The following is a 23,010-nucleotide window of genomic DNA, read 5'->3' as shown; positions in this document are numbered from 1 at the left end:
ACTACACTAACTTGTATATACTGCAATTGCCTGCGGTAATAAATAGGATCAGAAGAACGCCACCAATTTACTTCAGGTAGCTTTAGGTGCACACTGTACAGAGGACACAGTAAACTAACTGTAAATACTGTAGCTGCCTGCCTGTGGTATTATTAGGATCAGAACAACAGCAATTGTCTTCAGGTAGCTTTAGGTGCACACTGTGCAGAAGACACAGTATGTGTCATGAAGATCCTGCCAATAATCAGCGATCCAGACGCAGGGGGACACGGCCACGGGTTTCACTGCGCATGCGCACGCATTCACGGGTGCTGTCACGCACGGGCACGCGCGCGCGCACTCCCGCTAGTGCCAGGCGGGCTATTTAAACCGGCCTGTCACACTCCATCCCCGCTGTCTGCTCTACAGCGTTCCGTGTGCCTTAACCTGATCTGACCTGTGTACTCTGCTATCTGATCCGGCTTCCTGTTAGACCATCCTGCTATCCGCCTGCACCAGACCCTCTTGGCTTGCCTGACCATCCCTCTGTGTTGTCCCTGGTACCTCTGCTGATCGACCGATACCGACCTCTGGCTTGTTTGACCACCCCTCAGTCTGATACCTGTATCCAGCGTTCCAGTCCAGCGTTCCAGTCTACTACCTGCTGCCTTGTTCCTGGTTCCCGTCCAGCGTTCCAGTCTACTACCTGCTGCCTTGTTCCTGGTTCCAGTCCAGCGTTCCAGTCTACTACCTGCTGCCTTGTTCCTGGTTCCAGTCCAGCGTTCCAGTCTACTACCTGCTGCCTTGTTCCTGGTTCCAGCGTTCCAGGCTACTACCTGCTGCCTTGTTCCAGGTTCCAGTCCAGTGTTCCAGGCTACTACCTGCTGCTTGTTCCAGGTTCCAGTCCAGTGTTCCAGGCTACTACCTGCTGCTTGTTCCAGGTTCCAGTCCAGCGTTCCAGGCTACTACCTGCTGTTTGTTCCAGGTTCCAGTCCAGCGTTCCAGGCTACTACCTGCTGTTTGTTCCAGGTTCCAGTCCAGCGTTCCAGGCTACTACCTGCTGCTTGTTCCTGGTTCCAGTCCTGCTTACTTACCTGCTTACTTACCTGCTTCCTTATCTGCTGTGGCTCCGGGTCCTCTCTGCGATCCAGCGTCCTCTTCAGCTTCTGGACCCAGAGGGTGTCACCACTCCTGAACTTCCGGTGACTGTCGATCCTGCCAGGCACCCATACCACTCCTCACTCCTGGCCTTCTGTCTCCATTCCAGAGGAACAGGAGTGGGAGCTGTAAGGGAGGTCCTTCTCTGCACTTCAGGCTCACAACCTACCAGGTACGTAACAGTAGCAGACAGCCATGTCTGAGCCTGAGCAGGGAACGTCTCCCATGGAGGAACTCTGTGCACACCTGGCAGGATTGACTGAAGCAGTCAAGAATCTGCAGCAAGGATACACCAGGCTGGAGGAACGAGTGTTAACTTTGTCTAATCCCATTGGGGCTCAGGGAGTCCCTTCCGCTTCTGCTGCTTCAGTCGGGCCTTCCTCAACAGTGGTGATGCTCCCTCCAGAACTCAAGGTTCCGACGCCTGAACGTTTCTCCGGAAATCGCCTCAAATTCAGGGCTTTCCGCAACTCCTGTGAACTGTTCTTTGCTCTTCAGCCACGTACCTTTTCCCTTGAGGCTACTAAGGTGGGCTACGTAATCTCTCTGCTTTCTGGTGACCCCCAAACCTGGGCCCACCGCCTCTTGGAGCAAAAGGACGTATCCTTGACCAATCTTTCCACCTTCTTTGACGCACTAGGTCAGCTGTATGATGACCCCCAGCTGTCCGTGACTGCAGAAGCGGCTTTGCACACCCTTCAGCAGGGTCGCAGGGCTGCAGAAGACTATGTGGCGGAATTCAGAAAGTGGAGTGTAGACACGAATTGGAATGATGCGGCTCTCCGCTATCAGTTTCGAATGGGACTTTCTGACTCTCTGAAAGATGAATTGGCCAGGGTGGGTACCCCACAGACTTTGAACGCATTGATCGATCTAACCATTCAGATCGATCGACGTCTAAGAGAATGAAGGACTGAGAGAGCGATGGGAACCTCTCGCCCAACTTGGGTTACCCCTAAAGTTCCCCATCATACATCACCAGCACCACCAATGTCTACATTTAACCCACCTGAGCCAATGCAATTAGGGGTTCTGCGGCCTTCTCTTACTCAGGAGGAACGACAACGTCGTTGAGTGAATAATCTGTGCCTGTATTGTGGGGAACCTGTCAGGAACTGTCCCCTTAAACTTCGTAAGTTCCTATCTCTGTCCTCTGACTATGTTGCACCTCTGGTTAAGAACACTACTCACCTTGCTCTCTCTCTCCTGTTACAGCTTCCAGGAGAGACCCTGCAAATAGCCGCCATTATTGACTCTGGCTTGCAGTTGTTTCATGGACTCTCTTTTTGCTACCCAACACCGGGTACCTCTGTTGCCTAAAACCCATGGACTTTCCATTCATCTAGCTGATGGAAAAGCCATTAAGTCAGGGCCTGTTACCCAAGAGACTGTTCCAATACCCGTTTCCATCTCCAATTCTCATCAAGAACTGTTACGCCTAGATATCATCGCTTCACCTATGTTCCCCATAATCCTCGGCATGCCATGGTTACAGGCCCACAATCCTGACATTAATTGGATCACAGGTGAGGTTACCTTTTCCTCCTCATATTGCCAACAGTCTTGTAGACTTCAGGACACTCAGAAGAATCCTACCTTGCTCTGTTTAGACACAGATCCTAGTCTGCACCTTTCCATCCCTTCTGCATATCATGATTTCTTAGATGTATTCAGCAAGCAGGGGGCAGAGGTCTTACCCCCTCACCGGGCCTATGACTGTCCTATCGAATTACTCCCGGATGCAGAGATACCTTTTGGAAGAATATTTCCTTTAACGGAAGTGGAACAAGGGGCTTTAAAAGAATATATCGATGAGAATCTAAAGAAAGGCTTCATTCGTCCATCCACGTCTCCAGCAGGTGCAGGTATCTTCTTCGTACAAAAGAAAGACAAGACCCTCAGACCATGTGTAGATTACCGTGAGCTGAACAAAATCACTGTAAAGAACCGTTACCCTCTTCCTCTGGTACCAGAGCTGTTCCAAAGACTTGGGACAGCTACCATATTCACTAAGCTTGACCTCCGCGGAGCCTACAATTTGGTTCGTATTAGGGACGGAGACGAATGGAAGACCGCCTTTCGTACCCGTTATGGACATTTTGAATACCTTGTGATGCCGTTTGGACTGTGCAATGCTCCTGCTACATTCCAGTACTTCATCAATGATGTTTTACGAGACTTTCTAGATCTGTTTGTTATCGTCTATCTAGACGACATACTAATTTTTTCTTGTTCCCTTGAATCCCATCGCAGGCACGTCAGAAGTGTATTGGCCCGGCTTCAACAACACGGTCTATATGCAAAAGCTGAGAAATGTGAATTTGAACAGGAAAGTATTCCATTTTTGGGGTTAATCATTTCCAGCAAGGGCATTAAGATGGACCCCCCAAAAGGTTACTGCAGTACTAGACTGGCCAGTCCCAACAGATAAGAAGGGGATCCAGCGATTCGTTGGATTCGCTAATTTCTACCGCAAATTTATTAAGGGGTTTTCAGCCATCATCACACCCATCACACAGCTAACTAAACAGGGTACACGTTTCCACTGGTCTGCCGAGGCTCAAAAGGCTTTTGAGACTCTCAAGGGCCTTTTTACCTCTGCTTCCGTGCTAAAACATCCAGATTCCTCTCTGCCATTTGTACTAGAGGTGGACGCATCCGAAATTGCGGTAGGGGCAGTGTTGTCCCAAAGACAGGGAACTAAGGCCCTGTTATATCCTGTGGCCTTCTTCTCTCGTAAATTGTCCACGACAGAGAGAAATTATGATGTAGGTGACAGAGAATTATTGGCTATCAAATCCGCATTGGAGGAGTGGCGCTATCTGCTAGAGGGTGCCGCTCATCCAGTCTTAATTTTTACAGATCATAAGAACCTGGAGTATTTGAGGTCTGCAAAAAGGTTGAAGCCACGCCAAGCCAGGTGGGCCCTCTTTTTCTCCAGGTTCTCTTTTCATGTCACTTATCGCCCTGGTTCCAAGAATACCAAGCCTGATGCCCTATCCAGGATGTTTCAAAAGCCCCAAGAGATTTCCCCTCCGGACACCATTCTGTCCCCGGGGAATTTTCTTTTGCTTCAGGGAGATCTGCTTTCCCGGATTAAGCAGGCTTCCGCAGAATTGGGGTCTTCCATTAGGCCAGAACTCCAAGTTAAGGATGGGTTATTATGGCACGAGAATAGGATTTTTATACCTGAAGAACTACGAGTTTCAGTACTAGAACTCTGTCATGACCATGCTTTTGCTGGGCATTTTGGAGTGGCTAAAACTACTGACCTGGTACAGCGTACCTTTTGGTGGCCTCAGTTACGTGATGATTGTAGGAGATTTGTTGAATCCTGTACCACCTGTATCAGAAACAAGGGGCACAGGACCAAGGCATGGGGTTTGCTAAAGCCATTACCTGTCCCAGATAGGCCTTGGAAGATGCTTTCCATAGATTTTATTGTGGAATTACCTCCGGCTGGGGGTTTCACCTCAATTTTTGTCATAGTAGACCGGTTGTCGAAGATGGCCCACTTTGTCCCAATGAAGGGCACCCCCTCAGCTACAGAAACGGCACAGGCATTCATTAGAGAAGTCATCAGGCTCCATGGGGTACCAGTCAATATCGTTTCAGATCGGGGGGTACAGTTTACCTCCCGATTCTGGAGGTCTCTATGCAAAACATTGAAGATTGAACTCTCATTTTCATCTGCTTACCACCCCCAGACTAATGGGCAAACAGAGAGAACAAACCAGACTCTTGAACAATATTTACGCTGTTTTTCTTCATTTGCCCAGGATGATTGGATTTCTGTTCTTCCATTGGCTGAGTTTGCCTACAACAACTCTATTCATTCCGCTATCAAACAAACCCCATTTTTTGCATATTATGGTTACCAACCTTCTTTTCTGCCTAATTCTCTTCCAGAGTGCACAGTACCCGCAGTTCAGGAGAGGTTGGACTTCTTCACTTCCAACAATCAAGTTTTGCAGGAGACCATGACCAGGACCCAGGAGTATAATAAAGCAACTTTTGATAAGAAGAGACGAGGTGAGCTGTTACTTACACCCGGGGACCAGGTATGGTTATCTACAGTAAATCTCAGGATGGCTTGCCCATCAAAGAAATTGGGTCCCAAGTTTCTTGGCCCATTTCCTGTTAAGCGAAGGATTAATGAGGTGGCATACGAACTTGAACTTCCGGACTCATTAAAGGTGCATCCAGTATTTCATGTGTCTCTACTCAAACCCTCTGTTTCTAACCCATTTCCAGGCCGAAGAACGGATCCTCCTGATCCAATTTTGGTGGATGGGGAGGAAGAATTCGAGGTGGAGGCTATCATGGACCATAGGAGAAGAGGCAACCAAGATCAATTTTTGATAAAATGGAGGGGGTTTGGCCCAGAAGAAAATTCTTGGGAACCCGAGGATAATATTCATGCTGAAAATCTTTTACAATCTTTTAAAAGAGCCCATCCGGAGAAATTCCTTCAAAGGGGCATCCGGAGGTTGCCCCTTGGGGGGGGCAATGTCATGAAGATCCTGCCAATAATCAGCGATCCAGACGCAGGGGGACACGGCCACGGGTTCCACTGCGCATGCGCGCGCGTTCACGGGTGCTGTCACGCACAGGCACGCACGCGCGCACTCCCGCTAGTGCCAGGCGGGCTATTTAAACCGGCCTGTCACACTCCATCCCCGCTGTCTGCTCTACAGCGTTCCGTGTGCCTTAACCTGATCTGACCTGTGTACTCTGCTATCTGATCCGGCTTCCTGTTAGACCATCCTGCTATCCGCCTGCACCAGACCCTCTTGGCTTGCCTGACCATCCCTCTGTGTTGCCCCTGGTACCTCTGCTGATCGACCGATACCCACCTCTGGCTTGTTTGACCACCCCTCAGTCTGATACCTGTATCCAGCGTTCCAGTCCAGCGTTCCAGTCTACTACCTGCTGCCTTGTTCCTGGTTCCCGTCCAGCGTTCCAGTCTACTACCTGCTGCCTTGTTCCTGGTTCCAGTCCAGCGTTCCAGTCTACTACCTGCTGCCTTGTTCCTGGTTCCAGTCCAGCGTTCCAGTCTACTACCTGCTGCCTTGTTCCTGGTTCCAGCGTTCCAGGCTACTACCTGCTGCCTTGTTCCAGGTTCCAGTCCAGTGTTCCAGGCTACTACCTGCTGCTTGTTCCAGGTTCCAGTCCAGTGTTCCAGGCTACTACCTGCTGCTTGTTCCAGGTTCCAGTCCAGCGTTCCAGGCTACTACCTGCTGTTTGTTCCAGGTTCCAGTCCAGCGTTCCAGGCTACTACCTGCTGTTTGTTCCAGGTTCCAGTCCAGCGTTCCAGGCTACTACCTGCTGCTTGTTCCTGGTTCCAGTCCTGCTTACTTACCTGCTTACTTACCTGCTTCATTATCTGCTGTGGCTCCGGGTCCTCTCTGCGATCCAGCGTCCTCTTCAGCTTCTGGACCCAGAGGGTGTCACCACTCCTGAACTTCCGGTGACTGTCGATCCTGCCAGGCACCCATACCACTCCTCACTCCTAGCCTTCTGTCTCCATTCCAGAGGAACAGGAGTGGGAGCTGTAAGGGAGGTCCTTCTCTGCACTTCAGGCTCACAACCTACCAGGTACGTGACAGTATGCTAACTGTCAATACTGTAGCTGCCTGCCTGCGGTACTAATAGGATCAGAAGAACACCACAAATTTTCTTCAGGTAGCTTTATTTGCACACTGTGCAGAGGATGCACTACACTAACTGTAAATACTGCAGCTGCCTGCCTGTGGTATTAATAGGACCAGAACAACAGCAATTGTCTTCAGGTATCTTTAGGTGCACACTGTGCAGAGGACACACTACACTAACTGTAAATACTGCAGCTGCCTGTGGTACTAACAGGATCAGAAGAGCACTACCAATTTTTTTCAGGTAGCTTTAGGTGCACACTGTGCAGAGGACACAGTACATTAACTGTAAATACTGTAGCTGCCTGCCTGTGGTACTAATAGGATCAGAAGAACACCACCAATTTTCTTCAGGTAGCTTTAGGTGCACACTGTGCAGAGGACACAGTACACTAACTGTAAATACTGTAGCTGCCTGCCTGTGGTATTAATAGGATCAGAACAACAGAAATTGTCTTCAGGTAGCTTTAGGTGCACACTGTGCAGAGGATGCAGTACACTAACTGTAAATACTGCAGCTGCCTGCGGTTCTAATAGGATCAGAAGAACAACACCAATTTTCTTCAGGTAACTTTAGGTGCACACTGTACAGAGGACACAGTACACTAACTGTAAATACTGTAGCTGCCTGCCTGTGGTACTAATAGGATCAGAAGAACACCACCAATTTTCTTCAGGTAGCTTTAGGTGCACACTATGCAGAGGACACAGTACACTAACTGTAAATACTGTAGCTGCCTGCCTGTAATATTAATAGGATCAGAACAACAGCAATTGTCTTCAGTTAGCTTTGGGTGCACACTGTGCAGAGGATGCAGTACACTAACTGTAAATACTGCAGCTGCCTGCGGTACTAATAGGATCAGAAGAACACCACCAATTGTCTTCAGGTAGCTTTTGGTGCACACTGTTAAGAGGACACAGTACGCTAACTATAAATACTGTAGCTGCCTGCCTGTGGTACTAATAGGATCAGAAGAACACCACCAATTTTCTTCAGGTAGCTTTAGGTGCACACTGGGCAGAGGACACAGTACACTAACTATAAATACTGTAGCTGCCTGCCTGTGGTACTGATAGGATCAGAAGAACACCACCAATTGTCTTCAGGTAGCTTTTGGTGCACACTGTTAAGAGGACACAGTACGCTAACTATAAATACTGTAGCTGCCTGCCTGTGGTACTAATAGGATCAGAAGAACACCACCAATTTTCTTCAGGTAGCTTTAGGTGCACACTGGGCAGAGGACACAGTACACTAACTATAAATACTGTAGCTGCCTGCCTGTGGTACTGATAGGATCAGAAGAACACCACCAATTTTCTTCAGGTAGCTTTAGGTGCACACTATGCAGAGGACACAGTACACTAACTGTAAATACTGTAGCTGCCTGCCTGTGGTATTAATAGGATCAGAACAACAGCAATTGTCTTCAGGTAGCTTTAGGTGCACACTGCGCAGAGGATGCAGTATACTAACTGTAAATACTGCAGATGCCTGCCTGTGGTACTGATTGGATCAGAAGAACACCACCAATTTTCTTCAGGTAGCTTTAGGTGCACACTGTGCAGAGGACACAGTACACTAACTGTAAATACTGTAACTGCCTGCCTGTGGTATTAATAGGATCAGAACAACAGAAATTGTGCTCAGGTAGCTTTAGGTGCACACTGTGCAGAGGACGCAGTACACTAACTGTAAATACTGCAGCTGCCTGCGTTACTAATAGGATCAGAAGAACACCACCAATTTTCTTTAGGTAGCTTTAGGTGCACACTGTGCAGAGGACGCACTACACTAACTATAAATACTGCAGCTGCCTGCCTGTTGTATTAATAGGATCAGAACAACAGCAATTGTCTTCAGGTAGCTTTAGGTGCACACTGTGCAGAGGACGCACTACATTAACTGTAAATACTGCAGCTGCCTGTGGTACTAATATGATCAGAAAAACACCACCAATTTCTTCAGGTAGCTTTAGGTGCACACTGTGCAGAGGACACAGTACACTAACTGTAAATACTGTAGCTGCTTGCCTGTGGTACTAATAGGATCAGAAGAACACCACCAATTTTCTTCAGGTAGCTTTAGGTGCACACTGTGCAGAGGATGCACTACACTAACTGTAAATACTGCAGCTGCCTGCCTGTGGTATTAATAGGACCAGAACAACAGCAATTTTCTTCAGGTAGCTTTAGGTGCACACTGTGCAGAGGATACAGTACACTAACTGTAAATATTGTAGTTGCCTGCCTGTGGTACTAATAGGATAAGAAGAACACCACCAATTTTCTTCAGGTAGCTTTATTTGCACACTGTGCAGAGGACACAGTACACTAACTGTAAATACTGTAGCTGCCTGCCTGTGGTATTAATAGGATCAGAACAACAGAAATTGTCTTCAGGTAGCTTTAGGTGCACACTGTGCAGAGGATGCAGTACACTAACTGTAACTACTGCAGCTGCCTGTGGTACTAATAGGATCAGAAGAACAACACCAATTTTCTTCAGGTAGCTTTAGGTGCACACTATGCAGGGGACACAGTACACTAACTGTAAATACTGTAGCTGCCTGCCTGTAATATTAATAGGATCAGAACAACAGCAATTGTCTTCAGTTAGCTTTAGGTGCACACTGTGCAGAGGATGCAGTACACTAACTGTAAATACTGCAGCTGCCTGCCTATGGTACTAATAGGATCAGAGTAACACCACCAATTTTCTTCAGGTAGCTTTAGGTGCACACTGGGCAGAGGACACAGTACACTAACTGCAAATACTGTAGCTGCCTGCCTGTGGTACTAATAGGATCAGAAGAACACCACCAATTTTCTTCAGGTAGCTTTAGGCGCACACTGTGCAGAGGATGCACTACATTAACTGTAAATACTGCAGCTGCCTGCCTGTGGTATTAATAGGACCAGAACAACAGCAATTGTCTTCAGGTAGCTTTAGGTGCACACTGTGCAGAGGATACACTACACTAACTGTAAATACTGCAGCTGCCTGCGGTACTAACAGGATCAGAAGAACACTACCAATTTTCTTCAGGTAGCTTTAGGTGCACACTGTGCAGAGGACACTGTACACTAACTGTAAATATTGTAGCTGCCTGCCTATGGTATTAATAGGATCAGAACAACAGAAATTGTCTTCAGGTAGCTTTAGGTGCACACTGTGCAGAGGATGCAGTACACTAACTGTAAATACTGCAGCTGCCTGCGGTACTAATAGGATCAGAAGAACAACACCAATTTTCTTCAGGTAGCTTTAGGTGCATACTGTACCGAGGACACAGTACACTAACTGTAAATACTGTAGTTGCCTGCCTGTGGTACTAATAGGATCAGAAGAACACCACCAATTTTCTTCAGGTAGCTTTAGGTGCACACTGGGCAGAGGACACAGTACACTAACTGCAAATACTGTAGCTGCCTGCCTGTGGTACTAGTAGGATCAGAAGAACACCACCAATTTTCTTCAGGTAGCTTTAAGCGCACACTGTGCAGAGGATGCACTACACTAACTGTAAATACTGCAGCTGCCTGCCTGTGGTATTAATAGGACCAGAACAACAGCAATTGTCTTCAGGTAGCTTTAGGTGCACACTGTGCAAAGGACACACTACACTAACTGTAAATACTGCAGCTGCCTGTGGTACTAATAGGATCAGAAGAACACCACCAATTTTCTTCAGGTAGCTTTAGGTGCACACTGTGCAGAGGACACAGTACACTAACTGTAAATACTGTAGCTGCCTGCCTGTGGTATTAATAGGTTTAGAACAACAGCAATTGTCTTCAGGTTGCTTTAGGTGTACACTGTGCAGAGGACGCAGTACACTAACTTTAAATACTGCAGCTGCCTGCGGTACTAATAGGATCAGAAGAACACCACCAATTTTCTTCAGGTAGCTTTAGGTGCACACTGTGTAGAGGACGCTCTACACTAACTTGTAAATACTACAGCTGCCTGCGGTACTAATAGGATCAGAAGAACACCACCAATTTTCTTCAGGTAGCTTTAGGTGCACACTGTGCAGAGGACGCACTACACTAACTTGTAAATACTGCAGTTGCCTGCGGTACTAAACAGGATCAGCAGAACACCACCAATTTACTTCAAGTAGCTTTAGGTGCACACTGTGCAGAGGACACAGTACACTAACTGTAAATACTGTAGCTGCCTGCCTGTGGTATTAATAGGATCAGAACAACAGCAATTGTCTTCAGGTAGCTTTAGGTGCACACTGTGCAGAGGACGCACTACACTAACTGTAAATACTGCATCTGCCTGTGGTACTAATAGGATCAGAAGAACACCACCAATTTTCTTCAGGTAGCTTTAGGTGCACACTGTGCAGAGGACGTACTACACTAACTGTTAATACTGCCTGCGGTACTAAAAGGGTCAGAAGAACACCACCAATTTTCTACAGGTAGCTTTAGGTGCACACTGTGCAGAGGACGCACTACACTAACTGTAAATACTGCAACTGCCTGCGGTACTAATAGGATCAGAAGAACACCACCAATTTTCTTCAGGTAGCTTTAGGTGCACACTGTGCAGAGGACGCACTACACTAACTGTAAATACTGCAGCTGCCTGCGGTACTAATAGGATCAGAAAAACACCAGCAATTTTCTTCAGGTAGCTTTCGGTGCACACTGTGCAGAGGACACACTACACTAACTGTAAATGCTGTAGCTAATAGAACTAATAGGATCAGAAGAACACCAGCAATTTTCTTCAGGAAGCTGTAAATACTGTAAAAATACCTGCTTGCCTGTCAGTAGGAAGAGAATAACAGGAACGGATCTAGCTAAACTGAATACAGTATATACTGTATTTATTGGCGTATAACACTCACTTTTTTACCATGAAAATCGGGTGCAAATAGCGTGTGCGTGTTATACGCCAATACTTCAATTTTAGCTGCCTCGGAGGGGACAAGGAGGGGGGCCGGACAAGTGCTGTCAGATTACATACAGCGAGAATCTCCTGTTTACTTGGCAGCCTCTGTAATAGGAAGTCCTGTCTCCTGGGCCGCCATTGGACCACTGTTCTGTCTATCATAGGAGATTCTCTTTGTATGTAATCTGTCGGCGCTTGTCCCGCCCCCTCCCTGTCCCCTCTAGGCTGCAGGTGGACGTCAATCAGGCTGCACTGATGGCAATGGTGAGGCTGCTGCATTGAAGGCAATCGTGAGGCTGCATTGATGTGGATTGATGAGGCTGCAGATGGGCACTGACCCTTATTTTGCTCCAAAGTTCCTTATTTAAAATTTTAGTTTTTTTCCTGAAACTTCCCTCTTAAAATGAATGTGCGTGTTATACGCCTGTGCGTGTTATACGCCGATAAATACGATATATATATATATATATATATATATATATATATACACAACACCTAGGATGCATATATATATACACAATACACTGTAAGTGCAGCTAACTGACTCGCCTGCCTACTCTATCTAACTTAAATCAAATGACACTGTCTCTCTGTCTCTTACGGCTCTTTGTACAGACGGCGCTTTGATTGGCCAAGCATGCGGGTCATAGTGCATGCTTGGCCAATCATCAGCCAGCAATGCACTGCGATGCGGCGGTGAATTATGGGCCGTGACGCGCCACTCGAATTTGGCGCAAACGCCACCCTAAACCTGGTATATGCATTACAGTGAGGAATGCAAACACCTGTACATTGGGGAGACAAATCAGCATCTCAAAATTCTTTCAGGGACACTCAAATGCATATTTTGAGCACACAGGGCAACTAGCGTGAATAAGGCAATCTACATCAAACTGGAATAACCGTACTTTCACAGGGGTAGGGGCCTTCAACAGCATCTGTTTTCTATATTTTATGCTGTTTTAACATCTCTACCCTTCACCCATATGAATTCAGGAGTAACACCTATGCAGACTTTTTGACAGGTTTCACAACTTTTCCACCTCCAATCTTGACAATCAACATTTTCCTTAACACATTTCATGCGGACTTAATCAAAGCTGTATTAAATGCAAAAGAAAACGAAGAAAAAGAAAATTCATTATATTGCTGCTTATCAGTTCTTATATGTAATGGCAGCATTGGTTTTCTTTTTTAAACTTTCTTTCCTTTATTTTCACCTACCGAACTGACAAATAAGTCTGTAATTTTTCAACTTTTTTTTTTACAGACCAAGCTGTCCTATAGATGTAGCAGTTTAAGGGCTAAGACAAACCATTTACCAGTGACAGGGGTGCTTAGAATGATCACCTTTATTTCTGTAAAACCGTTATCCCAAAAGGAAGAAAAATGTGTGATGCAGAAACAGCATTTTACTTCCTGTTCCTGCTTCAGAAGTGTCCACCACCACAACTATTATGCCGCGTACACACGGTCGGACTTTTCGTCTACAAAAGTCCAACGGACGCCGACGGACTAAAGCTGGCTGGTAATCCGATCGTGTGTGGGCTTCTCCGGACTTTCAGCAGACTTTTTCAGCCTCAAATCCGACGGACTTTAGATTTGAAACATGCTTCAAATCTTTACGTCGTAACTACGACGGACCCCGAAATCCGCTCGTCTGTGTGCTAGTCCGACGGACAAAAACCCATGCTAGGGCAGCTATTGGCTACTGGCTATGAACTTCCTTATTTTAGTCCGGTGTACGTCATCACGTACGAATCCGTCGGACTTTTGTGTGGTCGTGTGTAGGCAAGTCCGTTCGTTAGAAAGTCTGCTGCAAGTCCGCCGAAAGTCCGCCGGAAGTCTGTCGGACAGGCTGTCGGACTTTTGTAGACGAAAAGTCCGACCGTGTGTACGCGGCATTAGACTTTACTGGTGCCTTCATGGCAGCATACGCATGGTTGGTTGATCCACTCCCAGCCATCCCACAGGACCATTATAACTCTATAAAAGAGATCGACACCCCCCACCCCCCGCCCCCATTCTCTTTTCTGTCCTCAAGGCCACACAGGATCATGGATTCGTCAGCCCCTGCCTCACCCAAAAAATTGGTGCCGCCATTAAGGTTCATGCTCTCCTGACTCTAGGTCCCACAACTTGGGCTGCTAAATGCGTGGGCGTAGTGGGGGAGCCGTTTTTCTGTGGATCTTTTTGGGGCAGTGTATGTGGGACTCACTATTTGGTTCCCACTTCGGCTCTGTCCCGCCTTATCCTACTGCCAGATTTGGTGATTTTATTTAGCATTTTTTGCTGTTTTCCCTTACTAGCTTCACATAGCCTGTCTCCGTGCACAAAAGATCCTCAACCTCCTCAACAGGTATGGGGCTGCAACATATTGGTGAGTAAAATAAAAAAGAGTAGGGCCTTATTTTAAGGGATATTTCTTTGTCCCTTTACAGCCCTCACTGGCACTCGTCTCACAGAAGATCCAGTAGCCGTGGCCATACACATGGACACTCTTCGCATTCTGTTCGAAGATCACATGAATCAGCACATCATGCTGCTAGGTACTCTGGATCTTCCCACAGTGTGTGCAGACCATATGAGAATGCCTGTTGGGCCTGTGGTAAGCAGACAACGCACAGCTGTTTGACGCAGTGCCCCCAGTGGATGCCACGGTCATGAGGCTTGCAAGAAACACGACACTGCCACTGGAAGACTCCTTTAAAGATGGGCTTGACCGCAGGATTGATGCAGACCTGAAAAAGACATACCAAGCAGAAGGGGGTGCCTGCAAGCCGGCTGTGGCCCTAACCTCAGTCTCCAGAGCAGTTAGGGCTTGGACAGAGGATATTAAATAAGTTCTGCAGCAAGGTGTGGATACAGAGCAAATAATCAGAGCCTTGGATGAACTGAAGTTGGCCTCAGACTTCATGGCGGAGGCTACTATTGACTCTCTGAAATGCTCAGCAAGAAAAATTTTATACTCCATAACTGCTAGAAGGGCTCTCTGGCTGAAACCCTGGGCAGCCAACCCCTTCTCGAAGCAGACATGGTGTGGCATACCGTTCGATGGGAAAGCTCTGTTTGGGGAAAAGCTGGATGCAGCAATTTCCAGAGTGACCAGTGCCAAGAGTGGAATAATACCCCAAGACAAGACTGGGAGGAGGAAGTATTCCACAAAGAGTCCTTTTCAGCAAAAACCGAGAGAAACGAGGGGTTATCGTCCCGGTAGAGAATACAGGAAAGGCTGGAGGGGCTCCCAGTCGACCTTCCTGAAGTTGGCCAAGACCAAGGTATCCACCTCTTTGCAGGAGAACCCAAAGTCCTTTTGACTTCCTGCCCACCCACGCCAGCCCAGTGGGTGCTCGTTTAAAAGCATTCACTCAGGTGTGGGTGGAGAATTGTACAGATTGGTGGGTAGTCTCCACCATCCAGCTGGGTCATTTCTGTAAGTTCAAACGACAACCTCAGGCATCCTTCCTCTCCACCAGGATTCCCAGGTGTCACGTACCTGGTAGGTGGAGCCCGGAATGCAGAGAACGGCCTCTCGTATACCTCCGACTTAAGAACCCCTGAAGGAGTGAACAGGGACTCGAAAGTACAGAGGGGCACAAGTGCCTGACTGGAACACTGAAGTAGAAGGCAGGATCCTGTAGTCAGCAGGGAGGTGCACCGTAGTCCTGTAGCAGGTTGCAGACAGCAGGGAGGTGCACTGTAGTACTGTAGCAGGGTGCAGGTAACAGGGAGGTGCACTGTAGTCCCATAGCCGGATGAAGACAGCAGGGAGGTGCACTGTAGTCCTGTAGCAGGTTGCAGACAGCAGGGAGGTGCACTGTAGTACTGTAGCAGGATGCAGATAGCAGGGAGGTGCACTGTAGTCCTGTAGCAGGTTGCAGACAGCAGGGAGGTGCACTGTAGTACTGTAGCAGGATGCGGATAGCAGGGAGGTGCACTGTAGTCCTGTAGCAGGTTGCAGACAGCAGGGAGGTGCACTGTAGTACTGTAGCAGGATGCAGATAGCAGGGAGGTGCACTGTAGTCCTGTAGCAGGTTGCAGACAGCAGGGAGGTGCAGACAAGCCGGGTCAAGGTACTGGCAGGCAGATCAGGTACAGAAGGGCAAACCAAGAGAATAGTCAGAGTCCAAGCCAAGATCGGGGCGGGCAGCAAGCAGGTAAGTCAGGAACAAGCAAGTAAGTACTGGATACAGGAAAACTGCTAACAAGGTAGCAGGGGTCTCAGGAAACGCTGTAGACCGGACAGCAAGGCAGCATTGGAACAGTCTTCTTTAACCACTTGCCGACCGCCGCACGACTATATACGTCGGCAGAATGGCACGGGCAGGCAAAAGGACGTATATGTACGTCCTTGCCTGCCCGCGGGTGGGGGGTCCGATCGGACCCCCCCCGGTGCCTGCGGCGGTCGGCAAATCTCCCCCGGCGATCGGAGGTGAGGGGGAGGCCATCCATTCGTGGCCCCCCCCTCGCGATCGCTCTCAGCCAATGGGATCATTTCCCTGCCTCTGTATTGTACACAGAGGCAGAGGAAATGATGTCATCTCTCCTCGGCTCGGTATTTTCCGTTCCGGGCCGAGGAGAGAAGACTGCAATGTAAGTGCACCAACACACTACACACAGTAGAACATGCCAGGCACACTAAACACCCCGACCCCCCCCCCCGATTGCCCCCCGATCCCCCCCCAATCACCCCCCCCGTCACAAACTGACACCAAGCAGGTTTTTTTTTTTTTTTTTTTTCTGATTACTGTATTGGTGTCAGTTTGTGACAGTTACAGTGTCAGGGCAGTGAGTGTTAGGCCCCCTGTAGGTCTAGGGTACCCCCCTAACCCCCCCTAATAAAGTTTTAACCCCTTGATCACCCCCTGTCACCAGTGTCACTAAGCGATCATTTTTCTGATCGCTGTATTAGTGTCGCTGGTGACGCTAGTTAGGGACGTAAATATTTAGGTTCGCCGTCAGCGTTTTATAGCGACAGGGACCCCCATATACTACCTAATAAATGTTTTAACCCCTTGATTGCCCCCTAGTTAACCCTTTCACCACTGATCACTGTATAACCGTTACGGGTGACGCTGGTTAGTTTGTTTATTTTTTATAGTGTCAGGGCACCCGCCGTTTATTACCGAATAAAGATTTAGCCCCCTGATCGCCCGGCGGTGATATGCGTCGCCCCAGGCAGCGTCAGATTAGCGCCAGTACCGCTAACACCCACGCACGCAGCATACGCCTCCCTTAGTGGTATAGTATCTGTACAGATCAATATCCGATCCGATCAGATCTATACTAGCGTCCCCAGCAGTTTAGGGTTCCCAAAAACACAGTGTTAGCGGGATCAGCCCAGATACCTGCTAGCACCTGCATTTTGCCCCTCCGCCCAGCTCGGCCCAGCCCACCCAAGTGCAGTATCGATCGATCACTGTCACTTACAAAACACTAAACGCATAACTGCAGCGTTCGCAGAGTCAGGCCTGATCCCTGCGATCGCTAACAGTTTTTTTGGTAGCATTTTGGTGAAATGGCAAGCACCAGCCCCAGGCAGCGTCAGGTTAGTGCCAGTACCGCTAACACCCACGCACCGTACACCTCCCTTAGTGGTATAGTATCTGAACGCATCAATATCTGATCCGATCAGATCTATACTAGCGTCCCCAGCAGTTTAGGGTTCCCAAAAACGCAGTGTTAGCGGGATCAACCCAGATACCTGCTAGCAACTGCGTTTTACCCCTCCGCCCGGCCCAGCCCAGCCCACCCAAGTGCAGTATCGATCGATCACTGTCACTTACAAAACACTAAACGCATAACTGCAGCGTTCGCAGAGTCAGGCCTGATCCCTGCGATCGCTAACAGTTTTTTTTGTAGCGTTTTGGTGAACTGGCAAGCACCAGCCCCAGGCAGCGTCAGGTTAGTGCCAGTAGCGCTAACACCCACGCACGCACCGTACACCTCCCTTAGTGGTATAGTATCTGAACTGATCAATATCTGATCCGATCAGATCTATACTGGCGTCCCCAGCAGTTTAGGGTTCCCAAAAACGCAGTGTTAGCGGGATCAGCCCAGATACCTGCTAGCACCTGCGTTTTGCCCCTCCGCCCGGCCCAGCCCAGCCCACTCAAGTGCAGTATCGATCGATCACTGTCACTTACAAAACACTAAATGCATAACTGCAGCGTTCGCAGAGTCAGGCCTGATCCCTGCGATCGTTAACAGTTTTTTTGGTAGCGTTTTGGTGAACTGGCAAGCGCCAGCGGCCTAGTACACCCCGGTCGTAGTCAAACCAGCACTGCAGTAACACTTGGTGACGTGGCGAGTCCCATAAGTGCAGTTCAAGCTGGTGAGGTGGCAAGCACAAATAGTGTCCCGCTGCCACCAAGAAGACAAACACAGGCCCGTCATGCCCATAGTGCCCTTCCTGCTGCATTCGCCAATCCTAATTGGGAACCCACCACTTCTGCAGCGCCCGTACTTCCCCCATTCACATCCCCAACCAAATGCAGTCGGCTGCATGAGAGGCATTTTTATGTCCTCCCTAGTACCCCTACCCAACGAACCCCCCCAAAAAAGATGTTGTGTCTGCAGCAAGCGCGGATATAGGCGTGACACCCGTTATTATTGTCCCTCCTGTCCTGACAATCCTGGTCTTTGCATTGGTGAATGTTTTGAACGCTACCATTCACTAGTTGAGTATTAGCGTAGGGTACAGCATTGCACAGACTAGGACACACTTTCACAGGGTCTCCCATCGCATTTTGAGAGACCCGAACCTGGAACCGGTTACAGTTATAAAAGTTACAGTTACAAAAAAAGTGTAAAAAAAAAAAAAAAAAAACACAAACAAAAATAGAAAATAAAAAATAATAGTTGTCGTTTTATTGTTCTCTCTCTATTCTCTCTCTCTATTCTCTCTATTGTTCTGCTCTTTTTTACTGTATTCTATTCTGCAATGTTTTATTGTTATTATGTTTTATCATGTTTGCTTTTCAGGTCTGCAATTTTTTATACTTTACCGTTTACTGTGCTTTATTGTTAACCATATTTTTGTCTTCAGGTACAGCATTCACGACTTTGAGTGGTTATACCAGAATGATGCTTGCAGGTTTAGGTATCATCTTGGTATCATTCTTTTCAGCCAGCGGTCGGCTTTCATGTAGAAGCAATCCTAGTGGCTAATTAGCCTCTAGACTGCTTTTACAAGCAGTGGGAGAGAATGCCCCCCCCCCCACCGTCTTCCGTGTTTTTCTCTGGCTCTCCTGTCTCAACAGGGAACCTGAGAATGCAGCCGGTGATTCAGTCAGCTGACCATAGAGCTGATCAGAGACCAGAGTGGCTCCAAACATCTCTATGGCCTAAGAAACCGGAAGCTACGAGCATTTTATGACTTAGATTTCGCCGGATGTAAATAGCGCCATTGGGAAATTGGGAAAGCATTTTATCATACCGATATTGGTGTGGTCAGATGCTTTGAGGGCAGAGGAGAAATCTAGGGTCTAATAGACCCCAATTTTTTCAAAAAAGAGTACCTGTCACTACCTATTGCTATCATAGGGGATATTTACATTCCCTGAGATAACAATAAAAATGATTAAAAAAAAAAAATGAAAGGAACAGTTTTAAAATAAGATAAAAAAGCAAAAAAATAATAAAGAAAAAAAAAAAGCACCCCTGTCCCCCCTGCTCTCGCGCTAAGGCGAACGCAAGCGTCGGTCTGGCGTCAAATGTAAACAGCAATTGCACCATGCATGTGAGGTATCACCGCGATGGTCAGATCGAGGGCAGTAATTTTAGCAGTAGACCTCCTCTGTAAATCTAAAGTGGTAACCTGTAAAGGCTTTTAAAGGCTTTTAAAAATGTATTTATTTTGTTGTCACTGCACGTTTGTGCGCAATTGTAAAGCATGTCATGTTTGGTATCCATGTACTCGGCCTAAGATCATCTTTTTTATTTCATCAAACATTTGGGCAATATAGTGTGTTTTAGTGCATTAAAATGTAAAAAAGTGTGTTTTTTCCCCAAAAAATGCGTTTGAAAAATCGCTGCGCAAATACTGTGTGAAAAAAAAAAATTAAACACCCACCATTTTAATCTGTAGGGCATTTGCTTTAAAAAAAATATATAATGTGTGGGGGTTCAAAGTAATTTTCTTGCAAAAAAAAATAATTTTTTCATGTAATCAAAAAGTGTCAGAAAGGGCTTTGTCTTCAAGTGGTTAGAAGAGTGGGTGATGTGTGACATAAGCTTCTAAATGTTGTGCATAAAATGCCAGGACAGTTCAAACCCCCCCAAATGACCCCATTTTGGAAAGTAGACACCCCAAGCTATTTGCTGAGAGGCATGTCGAGTCCATGGAATATTTTATATTGTGACACAAGTTGCGGGAAAGAGACAAATTATTATTATTTTTTTTTTTTTTTGCACAAAGTTGTCACTAAATTATATATTGCTCAAACATGCCATGGGAATATGTGAAATTACACCCCAAAATACATTCTGTTGCTTCTCCTGAGTACGGGGATACCACATGTGTGAGACTTTTTGGGAGCCTAGCCACGTATGGGACCCCGAAAACCAAGCACCGCCTTCAGGCTTTCTAAGGGCGTAAATTTTTGATTTCACTCTTCACTGCCTATCACAGTCTCGGAGGCCATGGAATGCCCAGGTGGCACAAACCCCCCCCAAATGACCCCATTTTGGAAAGTAGACACCCCAAGCTATTTGCTGAGAGGTATAGTGAGTATTTTGCAGACCTCACTTTTTGTCACAAAGTTTTGAAAATTAAAAAAAGAAAAAAAAAATTTTTTTTTTTGTCTTTCTTCATTTTCAAAAACAAATGAGAGCTGCAAAATACTCACCATGCCTCTCAGCAAATAGCTTGGGGTGTCTACTTTCCAAAATGGGGTCATTTGGGGGGGGTTTGTGCCACCTGGGCATTCCATGGCCTCCGAAACTGTGATAGGCAGTGAAGAGTGAAATCAAAAATGTACACCCTTAGAAATCCTGAAGGCGGTGATTGGTTTTCGGGGTCCCGTACGCGGCTAGGCTCCTAAAAAGTCCCACACATGTGGTATCCCCGTACTCAAGAGAAGCAGCAGAATGTATTTTGGGGTACAATTCCACATATGCCCATGACCTGTGTGAGCAATATATCATTTAGTGACAACTTTGTGCAAAAAAAAAATAAATAAATAAATAAATTGTCACTTTCCCGCAACTTGTGTCAAAATATAAAATATTCCATGGACTCAACATGCCTCTCAGCAAATAGCTTGGGGTGTCTACTTTCCAAAATGGGGTCATTTGGGGGGGGTTGTGCCATCTGGGCATTTTATGGCCTTCAAAACTGTGATAGGTAGTGAGGAGTAAAATCAAAAATGTACGCCCTTAGAAATCCTGAAGGCAGTGATTGGTTTTCGGGGCCCCGTATGCGGCTAGGCTCCCAAAAAGTCCCACACATGTGGTATCCCCATACTCAGGAGAAGCAGCTAAATGTATTTTGGGGTGCAATTCCACATATGCCCATGGCCTGTGTGAGCAATATATCATTTAGTGACAACTTTTTGTAATTTTTTTTTTTTTTTTTTCATTATTCAATCACTTGGGACAAAAAAAATGAATATTCAATGGGCTCAACATGCCTCTCAGCAATTTCCTTGGGGTGTCTACTTTCCAAAATGGGGTCATTTGTGGGGGTTTTGTACTGCCCTGTCATTTTAGCACCTCAAGAAATGACATAGGCAGTCATAAATTAAAGACTGTGTAAATTCCAGAAAATGTACCCTAGTTTGTAGGCGCTATAACTTTTGCGCAAACCAATAAATATACACTTATTGACATTTTTTTTACCAAAGACATGTGGCCAAATACATTTTGGCCTAAATGTATGACTAAAATTGAGTTTATTGGATTTTTTTTAGAACAAAAAGTAGAAAATATCATTTTTTTTCAAAATTTTCGGTCTTTTTCCGTGTATAGCGCAAAACATAAAAACGGCAGAGGTGATCAAATACCATCAAAAGAAAGCTCTATTTGTGGGAAGAAAAGGACGCAAATTTCGTTTGGTTACAGCATTGCATGACCGCGCAATTAGCAGTTAAAGCGACGCAGTGCCAAATTGTAAAAAGTGCTCTGGTCAGGAAGGGGGTAAATCCTTCCGGGGCTGAAGTGGTTAAATAGCCTATTTTTGGCGCCAAGTGGCGCTATTGAGCATGCGCGTACGCCCGTTAGCACTATTGGCGCTATTGCGCATGCGCGTACGTTTATTAGCGCCATTAGCGCAATTGGCGCTATTGCGCAAGCGCTGGATGGCGCTTCTATGCACAGGCATTCGTTTAACCCTCAATCTGCTGGGATAACTGCAAGAGGGCTTTTCCTGACACCAGGTCAATGGAGAAAGGAGAAATTTTGCGACAGTATTTGCAAACATTAATTCTCCAGAAAGCGGTAGTACCCGTTCCAGAGTCCGAGCGGTACTCAGGCTTTTATTCTCCAGTCTTGAGTGCAACAAAATTGGAGGCTGGAAGCCAGTGCTGGATCTGAAGAGATTGAATAGATTCATTTTTCTAGAACATTTCAAGATGGAGTCACTAAATATGGTCATATTGGCAGTCCAGCTGGGTGACTGGATGGTCTCTATAGATCTCCAGGATGCATACTTACATGTACCCATTCACCGTCATCTTCAGGCTTACCTAAGATTCAAAGTAGAGGACATCCACCTTCAGCTCCAGTGTCTCCTATCCAGTATTTCTACAGCACCAAGAACCTTTACACCCCTTTTTGTTAAAGGCCCCTTTACCATGTGTTAATACAACTGCTATTGTGCTATACATCTTTTTGTTTTTTTTTTAGATACATCATACACGCATTCACCCCTGAGGAAGCGAGCTGTGCCTCGTGAAACGCATCGGGTTTACGTAACGCTTGTGTATTATTTTATCTGTTAAATTTTACTTGGATCATCCATTATACTACATGTATCATTCTTACCAGCTTGGCATTCATTTATACTATTAGGTATGTATGCTCTTTGAATACATTTCAGATTGTACTTACCTCTGTCATGTTTATTGGCCAAACTGTGCTCACCTCACTCAAAATCCCAGGGGCGAATTTCTCTTTTTGTTATATATAGGGATGGAGGTGTACCACTTGTGACACCAGACCTTTCCTTTTGTCTATAAAGATCTCCAGGACGCATACTTACATGTACCCATTCACCGCCATCTTCAGGCTTACCTAAGATTCAAAGTAAAGGACATCCACCTTCAGCTCCAGTGTCTCCCATTCGGTATTTCTACAACACCAAGA

Source organism: Aquarana catesbeiana, linkage group LG02 (genome assembly GCF_042186555.1).
Source record: "Aquarana catesbeiana isolate 2022-GZ linkage group LG02, ASM4218655v1, whole genome shotgun sequence".
Lineage (NCBI taxonomy): Eukaryota > Metazoa > Chordata > Amphibia > Anura > Ranidae > Aquarana > Aquarana catesbeiana.
Note: the sequence above shows the minus strand (reverse complement) of the source record.